Source organism: Schistocerca nitens, chromosome 4 (assembly GCF_023898315.1).
Source record: "Schistocerca nitens isolate TAMUIC-IGC-003100 chromosome 4, iqSchNite1.1, whole genome shotgun sequence".
Lineage (NCBI taxonomy): Eukaryota > Metazoa > Arthropoda > Insecta > Orthoptera > Acrididae > Schistocerca > Schistocerca nitens.
The window spans coordinates 215,874,792-215,887,244 of NC_064617.1; positions in this window are offsets into that span (position 1 = coordinate 215,874,792).

A 12,453-nucleotide genomic window follows, 5' to 3' on the forward strand; every position below is an offset into this window, starting at 1 on the left:
TGAAGAGAAACATAATGGCCAATCCGCAGCACGTGGGTGAGTACGGCGTGGTGGCGCTGCTGGCCTGTGACACGATGCGAACGCGCATCGATACAGTAGAGACGATTGGGGAATCGGTATGGCGACGATACGGGTCACAAATGGCGAAACTGACTGACATTAGCGAGTCTGAAAAAGGGCGTTTGGCAACAAGCACCTGACAAACAGCGAATTTGGTTTTTTGCTGTCCGCGTGTTACTGTGGTGATCATCTATGTAGAGTGACAAAAAGATGGTGAAACCACGAGTAACCAATAAGGTGTTGAACGTCCATTATGTTATTCTACAGACGCTTAATCTAGTCGCGTCTTCTATAATTTTCAACCAACAGATCATGGACTACACCAAATTTAAGTAATAAATACTTCCGTATTTTCTACTCCTGCTAATTAATTGTGTTTTCCTGTTGTAGCTACCAAGCAGTCTTGGCATAATAGAACACACGTTTCCACCTCCTTGCCTACCTCATATTTGCTACCTCATGTTGGTGGACTCCGTTATGGTGGAATATAGAGAGACATCATGTTCAGTAGTACTTCATTTTATTCGGGAAACTAAAATTTCAGTTCCTTCCAGACATCGCAGACCACGACTTGGACGCTAGGTGAAGCTATAGTTGTAACCCCCAAATAAGACTCTGATAACCTCATTGTCGTATATTTTGCTAAAGGCGTATCGGAGTTTTAGAAAATGAATACTGAATTTCTGAAGCCGCATCATGTAGGGTCAGCATAGTTCTCTCGTAATGCAGAGATCAGGTACACAGGGTGATTCAGATGGTCCTACTACAGATATTGTCCAATCCATTAACATCTCCATAACCAAGAGCGAGATTTACAAATTCTCTCACTCCCTATGTTCGAACTACTAGTACAGTAGCGCTACAGAAAAAATGAACAGGACCTGTTGTTGTAGTGGTCTTCAGTCCAGAGACTGGTTTGATGCAGCTCTCCATGCTACTCTATCCTGTGCAAGCTTCTTCATCTCCCAGTACCTACTGCTACCTACATACTTCTGAATCTGCTTAGTCTGTTCATCTCTTGGTCTCCCTCTACTATTATTACCCTCCACGCTGCCCTCCAGTACTAAAGTCGTGATCCCTTAATGTCTCAGAACATGTCCTACCAACAAAATGTTCAAATGTGTGTGAAATCTTATGGGACTTTACTGCTAAGGTCATCAGTCCCTAAGCTTACACACTACTGAACTTAAATTATCCGAATGACAAACACATACACCCATGCCCGAGGGAGGACTCGAACCTCCGCCGGGACCAGCCGCACAGATGTCCTACCAACTTATCCCTTCGTCTAGTCAAGTTGTGCCACAAATTTCTCTTCTTCCCAGTTCTATTCAATACCTCCTCATTAGATATGTGATCTACCCATCCACTCTTCAGCATTCTTCTGTAGCACCACATTCTCTTCTTGTCCAAACTATTTATCGTCCATGTTTCACTTAGATACATGGCTACACTCCATACAAATACTTTTAGAAACAACTTCCTGACACTTAAATCTATGCTTTCTGTTCTTCCGAAACACTTTTCTTGCCATTGCCAATTTTATATCCTCTCTACTTCGACCATCATTAGTTATTTTGCTCCCCAAATAGCAAAACTCATTTACAACTTTAAGTATCTCATTCCCTAATCTCATTCCCTCAGCATCACCCGAGTTAACTCGACTACATCCCATTATCCTCGTTTTGCTTTTGTTGATGTTCATCTTATATCCTCGTTTCAGGGAACTGTCCATTCAATTCAACTGTTCTTCCCGGTCCTTTGCTGTCTCTGAAAGAATTACAATGTCATCGGCGAACCTCAAAGTTTCTATTTCTTCTCCATGGATTTTAATTCCTACTCCGAATTTTTCTTTTGTTTCCTTTATTGCTTGCTCAATATACAGACTGAATAACATTGAGTATAGGCTAGAACCCGGTCTCACTCCCTTCCCAACCACTGCTTCCCTTTCATACCCGTCGACTCTTATAACTGCCGTCTGGTTTCTGTACAAATTGTAAATAGCCTTTCGCTCCATGTATTTTACCCCTGCCACCTTCAGAATTTGAAAGAGAGTATTCCAGTCAACATTGTCAAAATCTTTCTCTAAGTCTATAAATGCTAGAAACATAGGTTTGCCTTTCCTTAATCTGTCTTCTAAGATAAGTCGTAGGGTCAGCATTGCCTCACGTGTTCCAAAATTTCTACGGAATGCAAACTGATCTCCCACGAGGTCGGCTTCTACCAGGACCTATTTGTATGAAATTTAATGTGGTTCAATTTTGTACTGAAATGCATTTTCGCTTGAGCCCACGGTTTTTTAATTATTCAATAAAAACGCATTGAAGGACACTTTTGTGACTTTTTCTTAAATAGTTCGAAAACTGCAACCTCTAACGAAAACTTGTTCCGCTGCAAAATTTTACTACATTAAATTTCCCAAAAAACATCTTGCTTATTTTTTCTGTAGGACTAATAGTTTACTTATAGAAAATCTTGCATGTGATATTTGAAAGCATTGCTTGTTGCATGAAACCCATGGGTAGGGGCAACTGAATCGACCTGTGTATATAATATTTTCCTGATAAGGAACCCATGTTAGTTAATGTACCTCTCGTACGTAAAATAAGTTTGAACATCGGTTCTCTTTCCAATTTTCAGCTTCACGGTACGTGTGTCCGACCTGTGTGCTCTACAGTAGCCCATGGAATGCGCATTGTTTGGAGTACACGTCATCGTGTTCTCTTCTATGTGTCGAAACTCTCCTAGTTATAAAAGTCCCAGCTATTCGCAGCAATTATTGCAGTCCGACGAAAATGCTATGTGGCATCATAATTCCAGCCAGGACTTATGATGGCGGCCTCTTCTCAGTTTCTGCATGTACCTTGAAACAGGAGATTTCCGATCTTCAATGGTATTTTACATCAAAACGTCACAGTTTCAAACATGGATTCCTTATCGTTCTTTTGTTTACTTAGTCCCCCCTTCAACCTTTAGAAGCCTGTAGCAGTAATGGTGAAACGCTCTGTATACCGTGAATCGTGAATAGGTTTTGACACTGGCGTTGTCCGGTTCAGTCTCATAATCGCTGTTTAAGAATAGCTCAGTTTTAGTGGATGTTTCATGGAAATGATCGCTGATGTATGCTCGTTTAGCGGAAGTGCAGATGCGTTTTATAGGATATTCTGCATTGAACGCCAGTGGCACATGGAATGCAGAAGTAGGTGTCTGTGGTATGACTGGCTGGCTCTTCCTCAAGATGGATTTTCAGTCTCCTACTTGAAAGTTCTTTCATTTGCAAGCCATTTCGGTAACTTACACGAGCTTAATCTACTCCATAACGCTACTGGGAAAAGAGGACGTACACTCCAACGCGAAATTCCAACCACGTGTTTTTCCTCGAGTATTTGCACGTCACCAATCTGTATAGGCTAGGGAAAAGGCAGACTGAAAAATTCCGGTGTCTGCCAAGGATTCGATCCCACGCCCTTTCGGTAACCAAACTCGCACTGTGCATCTACATAAATTAAGGATAATTGCAGAATGTGGTGCCACACAACATGGCACTACACGAAACAGGCGCTAATAATATAGGCGCAAAGGGAACACAGACGACACAGATATGTAAGTCCACGGTATTGGTGATAATTTGAGAAAACCGTCCCGAAACAAATGTGCTAGAAAACGCGACTTTTTCCTGCGCATGTGCCCCGACATCAACAAGGGATATGATCACCATGCACACGTACACAGGCCGCACAACGGGTTGATATACCCTGGATCAGGTGGTCGATCAGCTGCTGGGGTATAGCCTCCCATTCTCGCACCAGTGCCTGTCGTAGCTCCTGAAGTGTCCTAGGGGTTTGAAGACGTGCAGCGATACGTCGACCGAGAGCATCCCAGACGTGCTCGATGGTGTTTAGGTCTGGAGAACAGGCAGGCTACTCCATTGTGATATCTTCTGTTTCAAGGTACGCCTCCACGATGGCACCTCGGTGGGGCCGTGCGTTATCATCCATCAGGATTAAAATGGGACCCACTGCACCCCTGAAAAGGCGGACATACTGGTGCAAAATGACGTCCCTATACACCTGAGCTGTTACAGTTCCTCTGTTAAAGATATGCCGGGATGTACGTGCACCAATCATAGTCCCACTCCACACCATCAAACCACGACCTCCATACAAGTCCCTTTCGAGGACATTAAGGAGTTGGTATCTGGTTCCTGATTCACGCCAGATGAAAACCCGGAGAGGATCAATGTACAGACTATACCTGGACTCGTCCGTGAACATAACCTAGGACCACTGTTCCAATAACCATGTACTGTGTTCTTGACACAAGGCCTTACGGGCACTCCTGTGACCAGGGCTCAGTGGAATGCACCTTGCAGGTCTCTGGGCAAATAAACCATGTCTTTTCAGTCGTCTGTAGACTGTGTGTCTGTAGACAACTGTTCCAGTGGCTGCGGTAAGGTCACGAGCAAGGCTACCTGCAGTACTCCGTGGCCGTCTGCGGTCACTGATGGTGAGATATCGGTCTTCTTGTGGTGTTGTACACTGTGGACGTCCCGTAGTGTAACGCCTGGACACGTTTCCTGTCTGCTGGAACCTTTGACGTAATCTTCACACTTTGTGTCACACGGAGGGCCCGTGCTACGACCTGCTGTGTTTGACCAGCCTCCAGTCGCCCTCATAACGTCATCCATATGTGTTCTTTGAGCCATTTTCAACACACAGTCACCATTAGCACGTCTGAAAACATATGCACACTTACTCGCTGCACCGTACTCTGACATGCACCAACACACCTCTGCGTATGTGGGCTGCTGCCGCCGCCACCGTGCGACGACCGCAGGTCAAACGCACCGCATGGTCATATGCCGAGGTGATTTAAACCCACAAACCGCCCACCAGAGCGTTGTTTCACCATGTATCAGAATTGTCCTTAATTTATGAGCATGAGTGTACATCACGAACTCCTACAGGAGCGCGAAAAGCTAGAGATATCAGTGGTGGCCAAGCACCGCTTTAAGATTAAGCACAAGGGCTTGTTTAAACAGACACAGATTTAAGCCTACATTTCAAATTACTGTATCTTCGTAGACAAAGAAGCCGTGTAAAGATTAGAGTTGGACATTACGTCACAATGATGAAAGTTCGTTCCGAACGATGATTCCTGTCTCAGGAAGACAGGAGGAAAACCTTATTGACTTGGAATTTTGGCTCCATCGAGGAGGCGTGCTCGCTTCACTCAACTGGTTAAGGTGAGTGCTCGTGATAAACAGTGGATCCAGTTCCCAATCCTGATCTGGTACTGTTGTGACCAGAAGACGCTACAATAGTCTGGCCACAGCTGCGGGTTCTTTGAATGCTCTGGTGTATGGTCCATTTATAATTACAACAGATAAAATATTATTTCACTTTATTACGTTAATGAATGTAAGAAGTCACTTAACATGAGACAGGTCTTTGGCACAGGACAGCGTAGAATACGAGTATTTGGAGTTGTCATTGACCAGGAAAGAATCAATTGATGCATACAACTACAAACTGCTCTCTCGAAGTACAACATTCAACATTAACACAACTATATGCTGTACTGTGATATCGACTAACACTGTCCTACTAGATGATGTTGGCTGCTGAAGCAGAGGTCACATACTGGTCCAGGCTATTGCGTGGTCGACTCTATATTGACTTCTGGCGTAAGGGAGCTGCTGTGGTGAGAGGCGTGCTCATCAGGAGTAACTCCCATACGCCGCTGCGGATTGTAGAGAGCCTTCGCTAGTATATGCGGCAACAATATTCGTTGCCGACTTCGCTGTGGCACCGCGATCTCTTTGGCGTAACAGCAGGTGCGAGACATTATTCATTACCACATATTCATCACAGTACAGCTTCATCAATTCTGAACTTATTTCGCTACTATCACTTCACTTCATTGGCCTTCATTGAACTCATCACATTGACTCCATTCATCTCATGTTAGAAAACATATGAACACTACAGAGAACAGTCTCATAGATCTCCAGTTTTTATCTTGTCTTCTCTTTTCTGTGCTGTAGCGCAGTTACTGTGATGTTTCAGGTTTGGCGATGTATCTTATTCCACATAAATTCTGTAAATATTTTCTTAAGTTCCTTTTGCATAGCATTGAATACAGCTTTAACCATTTCTACAGAAACACAGCGTCTCCAGGCGCCATTTTACTTCCAAAACACACATTTGTCAATATGAACTACCTATGTGCTGATTAACCTCTATAATATTATATAAATTTTAAAGAAAGAAACCTAATAATACTTGTGTAATCGTGTCACAGCCGTTAGATGCTGCACCATCCGTTATCTAAAGTGATGAACTATAGCAACAATTCAGTACAAAATACTAATTTTGTTTCACATTTCAGTTATTTCTCTTACTAAATTTTCACTGTATCATTAAGAGTCTGTATAATAAATATGCAGAAATGTTAGTCTTGAAATCATTATTATACGCTCTGACAATTTTGTATTGTCGAAACGTGATTGTACGAGGGCGAGTCAAATGAAAACTTTAATTATTTTTTTAAGTATTATTTATTGTGCAGAAGTGGTACAAAGCTGTATCACTTTTCAACATAATCCCCCTGAAGCTCAATGCAAGTCCTCTAGCGCTTACAAAATGCATACATTCCTTTAGGAAAACATTCTTTTGGTAGTCCGCGCAACCACTCATGCACCGCGTGGCGTACCTCTTCATCAGAGCGGAACTTCTTTCCTCCCATTGCGTCTTTGTGTGGTCCAAACACATAGAAACAATTTGGTGATGAGGAATGGCGCCATTCTTTGCTCGCTCTCTTCGTTACCGGTGGGTGGAAGTGAACCCAGGTTTCGTCCCCAGTAACGATTCTTGCAAGGAAGCCATCCCCATCTCGTTCAAAGCGCCGAAAAAGTTCTTCACAAGCATCAACACGTCGTTCTCTCATTTCAGGAGTCAGCTGCCGTGGCACCCATCTTGCAGACACTTTGTGAAACTGGAGCACATCATGCACAATGTGTTGTGCTGACCCATGACTAATCAGTAAACATGCTGCAATGTCATTCAGTGTCACTCGGCGGTTTTCCTTCAGTATGGCTTCAACTGCTGCAAGGTTCTGTGGAGTCACAACTCGTTGCGCCTGACCTGGACGAGGAGCATCTTGCACTGAAGTCACACCATTTGCGAACTTCCTACTCCATTCGTAGACTTGCTGCTGTGACAAACATGCATCACCGTACTGAACCTTCATTCGTCGATGAATTTCAATAGGTTTCACACCTTCACAACGCAAAAACCGAATAACAGAACGCTGTTCTTCCCTGGTGCAAGTCGAAAGTGGGGCGGCCATCTTTATACTGATACTGCGACGGTATGTGTGCATCTGCACTATGCTGCCACCTGCAGGCCATTCTGCACGCTGTTTGTAGCACGCTTACCAACTTACAGGATAACGGCGCGAAATTTCGAGTTGTTATTACAAATTTAAGGTTATCATTTGACTCATCCTCGTATATCATGATAGAATATAATATTACAACTTAAACAACTACTTTATTATTGTCCTTCATTGTGACGAGTAGTGATCCTCAACATTACCTACCTAGCGTATCACAGTTGCCATAGCAAAATAATACTGTATTTATTTGTAGTTAAAATGTTGCCCTCATATCATTTTAGTGCACACGTTAGTGCTATGGTTCATATTTCGTGGATGTTGACGATAGCATGACTTATGGATATAACTGTACTTTCCCGATAGGAAGTTGCTTAAAACTGCCCTGGTTTCAAAAACTCAGAATATTTATTGACTTGTGTTGGTAGGTAACAATAGCAGCCATCTGAACGCTCACAGTGGCAGTCCGATATCTCACCTGATTCATATTTAAGGATTTCGTTGCAGATGGGAATAGTGACCATTTATACCAAATGGGTGTATTATTTAAAATAGTTGACATACATTCTGAATTTTCAAGGTAAAAGGTTTTCACTGTAGACATCTACGTATCCCCCAGTAGAGGCTACAAGATTTTCCTTTCCAGACTTGTTGCCTTGCTAGGCTCCGTTCTTGAGAGATTCAGGAGGTTTTTTGTGGGGAAATCGACATAAAGTTTCTGTCAGATTCTCGAGGGGAAAATGTTAACAGACTTACATGAATCGTACAACCTGAGACAGACAGTATTCTTTCCAAGTAGAGCTCAAGAAAATATTACGACGACGACATACAGTATGTTCCTAGATTATTCTTTAGTTGACAGACGCAGTATGAGAAGAGTTAATAACGGCGTGATGGACTGTGATGTACAGATAATAATACTGAAAGGAATGAAGTCAGAATCAATTGCCTAAGCAATGAACAAAACTTTAGAAGGGCTAACTTGGCAGGATAGCTACAATATAGACAGCTTTAATGACAAATACAGAACTTTTCTTCAGACCTTTAAAAAATTCTTTAACAGCTCGTTTTCATCAAATAGTGCGGGCATATTCGCAGTATTATTAAGCAACCGATTTGTAAAACTATCGGCATTAGCATATCACTTAGAAGGAAACGGGAACAGTATCATAATATGAAGGACAGTCAGAGTCCGATACCAGAATTTTAATACAAGCAACACTGCAAAGTGCTGAGGAATGTCATCATTGTTGAATGCATTACACCAACTGGATAGAAAGCTCTCAGATCAAAATTAAAACTATGTAATCAATTTCGAAAGAGATGTTAGTGCAGAAATTGGGTCCTCAGCGTACTGCACGTCCATGGAGTGAAAATCAAACTGTTACCGATCCCCGACAGTTGTGCAAATATTTAATACACTTCGTTTCAATAGCCAGCAAGTTAAATCAAAATTTTATTGGTAGAGGTAAATGTATAGAACTCTTAAAAGTTGAGACTGCGAGACAATGACTTAACATACACTTACAGGAAAGAAGTAAGGACGATATTAAATGAATTACTACATCGTTAAAGAATAATGACCCACATGGGTATGGTGAAATTTCAACTAGGCCATGAGGACCAGGGCACCATACATTAGTTATGTACTTGGTCATTTTTGCAGTGTGCCTTTCATGTGTGGTCAGTTACTGACAGAGAGAAATACTTGTCACTGAACAACTTCAAAAAAAGGATGAAAGAGGTAATGTGGTCAATTACCTGCCAGATTCTTTGCTATCTGTGTTTTCAAAAGTTTTCTAAAATGCAGTGTATAGGAGAGTGGTGGCTTATCTCAGTAAACAAAATTTGCTGTGAGACACTCAGTTTGGGCTCAGGAATGAAGCAAGCATACAAAGTAGTATTTATTCTCTTGATTGTGGGACACTAGTAGGAGTAGGTTGGGGACAGTACATATTTTCTTTGATTTAGCAAGAGCATCAAACGATACTACTGCATAAGTTGGAACACTATTCGATTCAAAGAAGTTCAGTAGTAGTTCACTTCATATCTGTAAATTAGGAAGCAGAATGTTGTCCTCCAGCGTCAACAAACAGGGAACAGGTTTGGATATGAATGGCTTCATGTGAAGTGATGTTTCTACAGAGTTCCCTTATGTGCTCGTTGCTTTTGTTGATATGTATCAATGAGAAATTTTTCTGTCTGAAGATGGCACAAGTGTGACTGGAAAATACATCAAACGTAATATAAAATATGTAGTTAATTAGGTACACTGTAACGTCAGCACGTGTCTTTCAGCGATCAGATTAGCCATTAAGTGTAACAAATTGCAATGCATTCTGTTTCTGTTACCAAATTCTTGTAAAAACGAAATTTTATTGTCTGGATGTGGTCAGTGAGTGAAATAGCCCGGTTTTCATTGTGGCACACTCTCTTTATAAATACGAACTTCCAGCCCTCTGGCGGAATTGGAGGGCAGCAACTAGTGTTAATCAATACAAGTTAAAAACAGCCAAAGTTGCAAATTGCACTTTTATTTAACTGATGACTAGTTTCGGATCGGAAACTATTTTAAAATTGTCCTACAGGGCAGAAAACCAAAATTACAATCATGTAATTGTTACCAAATAATTAAACGCACCCCAGTAATACAGAACATGACGTTTCAAGGAATAATCAAATAGTGAGAAAGGTATTTTCCAAAATATAAGAACCATGTCAAGATAACAAACATATACTTGTAACAAACTGCAAATGAACAGTTACAGATCATATAGCAGTCTGCTCCTTCCTCTGCTGTGCGAAAATCTCGGGAAAGAGGAGCCTATTGGACTATAGAAAATATCACTTTTCTTTATTACACTACTCTCCTCATCATAAATACAACAGTTATTATAATAATTTTGCGAGTCAACAACAAAATTAATACTTAAAATTTTTTACGAAAAACGGTAAAATACTTAAAATCACGGAACAGTAAAGATAGCAGAGCCACACGGCGGGCATGACAAAGTTGTATGCCATGATGATACGTAAAATCATTAAATGTGAACCACAAATTAGTATTAAAAGAAAACAAATAGTAGGGCATTAAAAATATTCATCACTTCCAAATTTTTATAAGCGTAAGAATTTTACCGTAACAAACCTTACAAAATTATATGAAGGTAAGACAATTTTACAATATTTTCCAGGTAAAAACTGACGTTAAACCGCAAAGATGTCTTTCACAAAGAACCAAAAATTAGGACCCTTAATGACACTTAACTCCTACGTATCCATTTAATCAAACAGCAGTGTATAGGGAAGGTTATGGCAAAATGTTACTGGCCATCCTGTCGTACCGCACTTCATAAAAACTCTCGCAGGCCTACGGGGTTAGGGTAGGGTTGAAAGATTTAGAGGGAGGGGGAGGTAGAGATATAGGGGGGGGGGGTAGGATGGTTGACTGGGAAGAAGGGGGAGGGGGGGAGCTTGAAAATGTATCCCAAAATATGGGACCAAGTGGGGAAAAATGGCACTCCTTTTTATTCTGCTTTCGAGTTTCTCGCAGTAGTTGACAACTTTTCATTGCAATGTTTCAGAGATTCGTGTACTCTCTGCTTATCTGTGTTTTATTAATTCTTTGAGCCTTTTTTTATAAAATTTGTGATCAGTATTCATAAAAACTATGGACTGACATACTCCTTTACTAAGAGCCTTAGCTGGTGTGGTGCCAAGGAACCTTATAAATAAATAGCTAAATAAATTTGCTCCCTGTCGACGGCTCCCGGCAGAGGCGGCTTTGAAGCCCTGGTGAGAGACACCCCCAGTGCCATCACTGCAGCCCAGGTGAGCTGCCGAGCTGCTTTGGATTCTGCAGCTGCGCCTACGCCTGCTACCCCCAGATGTCTTGCCTCGTGTCACGAGCGACGTGAGTCCCGCAACGGGATTCTCTCAGATCGCTGTTTCCTGAGGGTCCTGGACGCGGACAGAAAACCTCCTCTTAGCTGCAGCTCTCTGCCATACTGCAGCTGTCGGTGGAGATGTTCCGGCATCGCTCTTCAACTTGTATCAAAACTCTAAGACTACATATCGTGTTAGTAGATTGTAAGAGCAAACACTAGTCTTACGTAACCAAAGTGAACAATATATATTCAATTTCTTTTCTTCTTTAGGACCAGCAGCATAATATATGTCAGAAATGACATGATTATTACAAAGATGCACGAGTATAGCTACCTATAAGGATTAATCTTCATTAATTCGGCGTTTATCGCCATTGTCAAGTACATGCGAATACAGTTTTGGTGAGACCGTATACAAACGTGACTGACATTTATAGTAAAGTGACTATACTGTACTCACGTCTAGAATGATGCTACGTTCATATTACATCTACATATACATCTACATGGGTACACTGTAAATCACATTTAAGAGCCTGGCAGAGGGTTCATCGAACCACCTTCAAAATTCTGTATTATTCCAATCTCGTATAGCGCGCGGAAAGAATGAACACCTATATCTTTCTGTACGAACTCCGATTTCCCTTATTTTATCGTGGTGATCGTTCCTCCCTATGTATGTCGGTGTCAACAAAACATTTTCGCATTCAGGGGAGAAAGTTGGTGATTGGAATTTCGGGAGAAGATTCCGTCGCAACGAAAAACGCCTTTCTTTTAACGATTTCCAGCCGAAATCCTGTATCATTTCTGCGACACTCTCTCCCATATTTCGCGATAATACAAAACGTGCTGCCTTTCTTTGAACTTTTTCTATGTACTCCGTCAGTGCTATGTGGTAAGGAACCCACACCGCGAAGCAGTATTCTAAAAGAGGACGTTCAAGCATTGTATAGGCAGTCTCCTTAGTAGGTCTGTTACATTTTCTAAGTGTCATGCCAATAAAACGCAGTCTTTGGTTAGCCTTCCCCACAACATATTCTGTGTGTTACTTCCAATTTAAGTTGTTCGTAATTGTAGCACATAGGTATTTAGTTGAATTTACGGCTTTTAG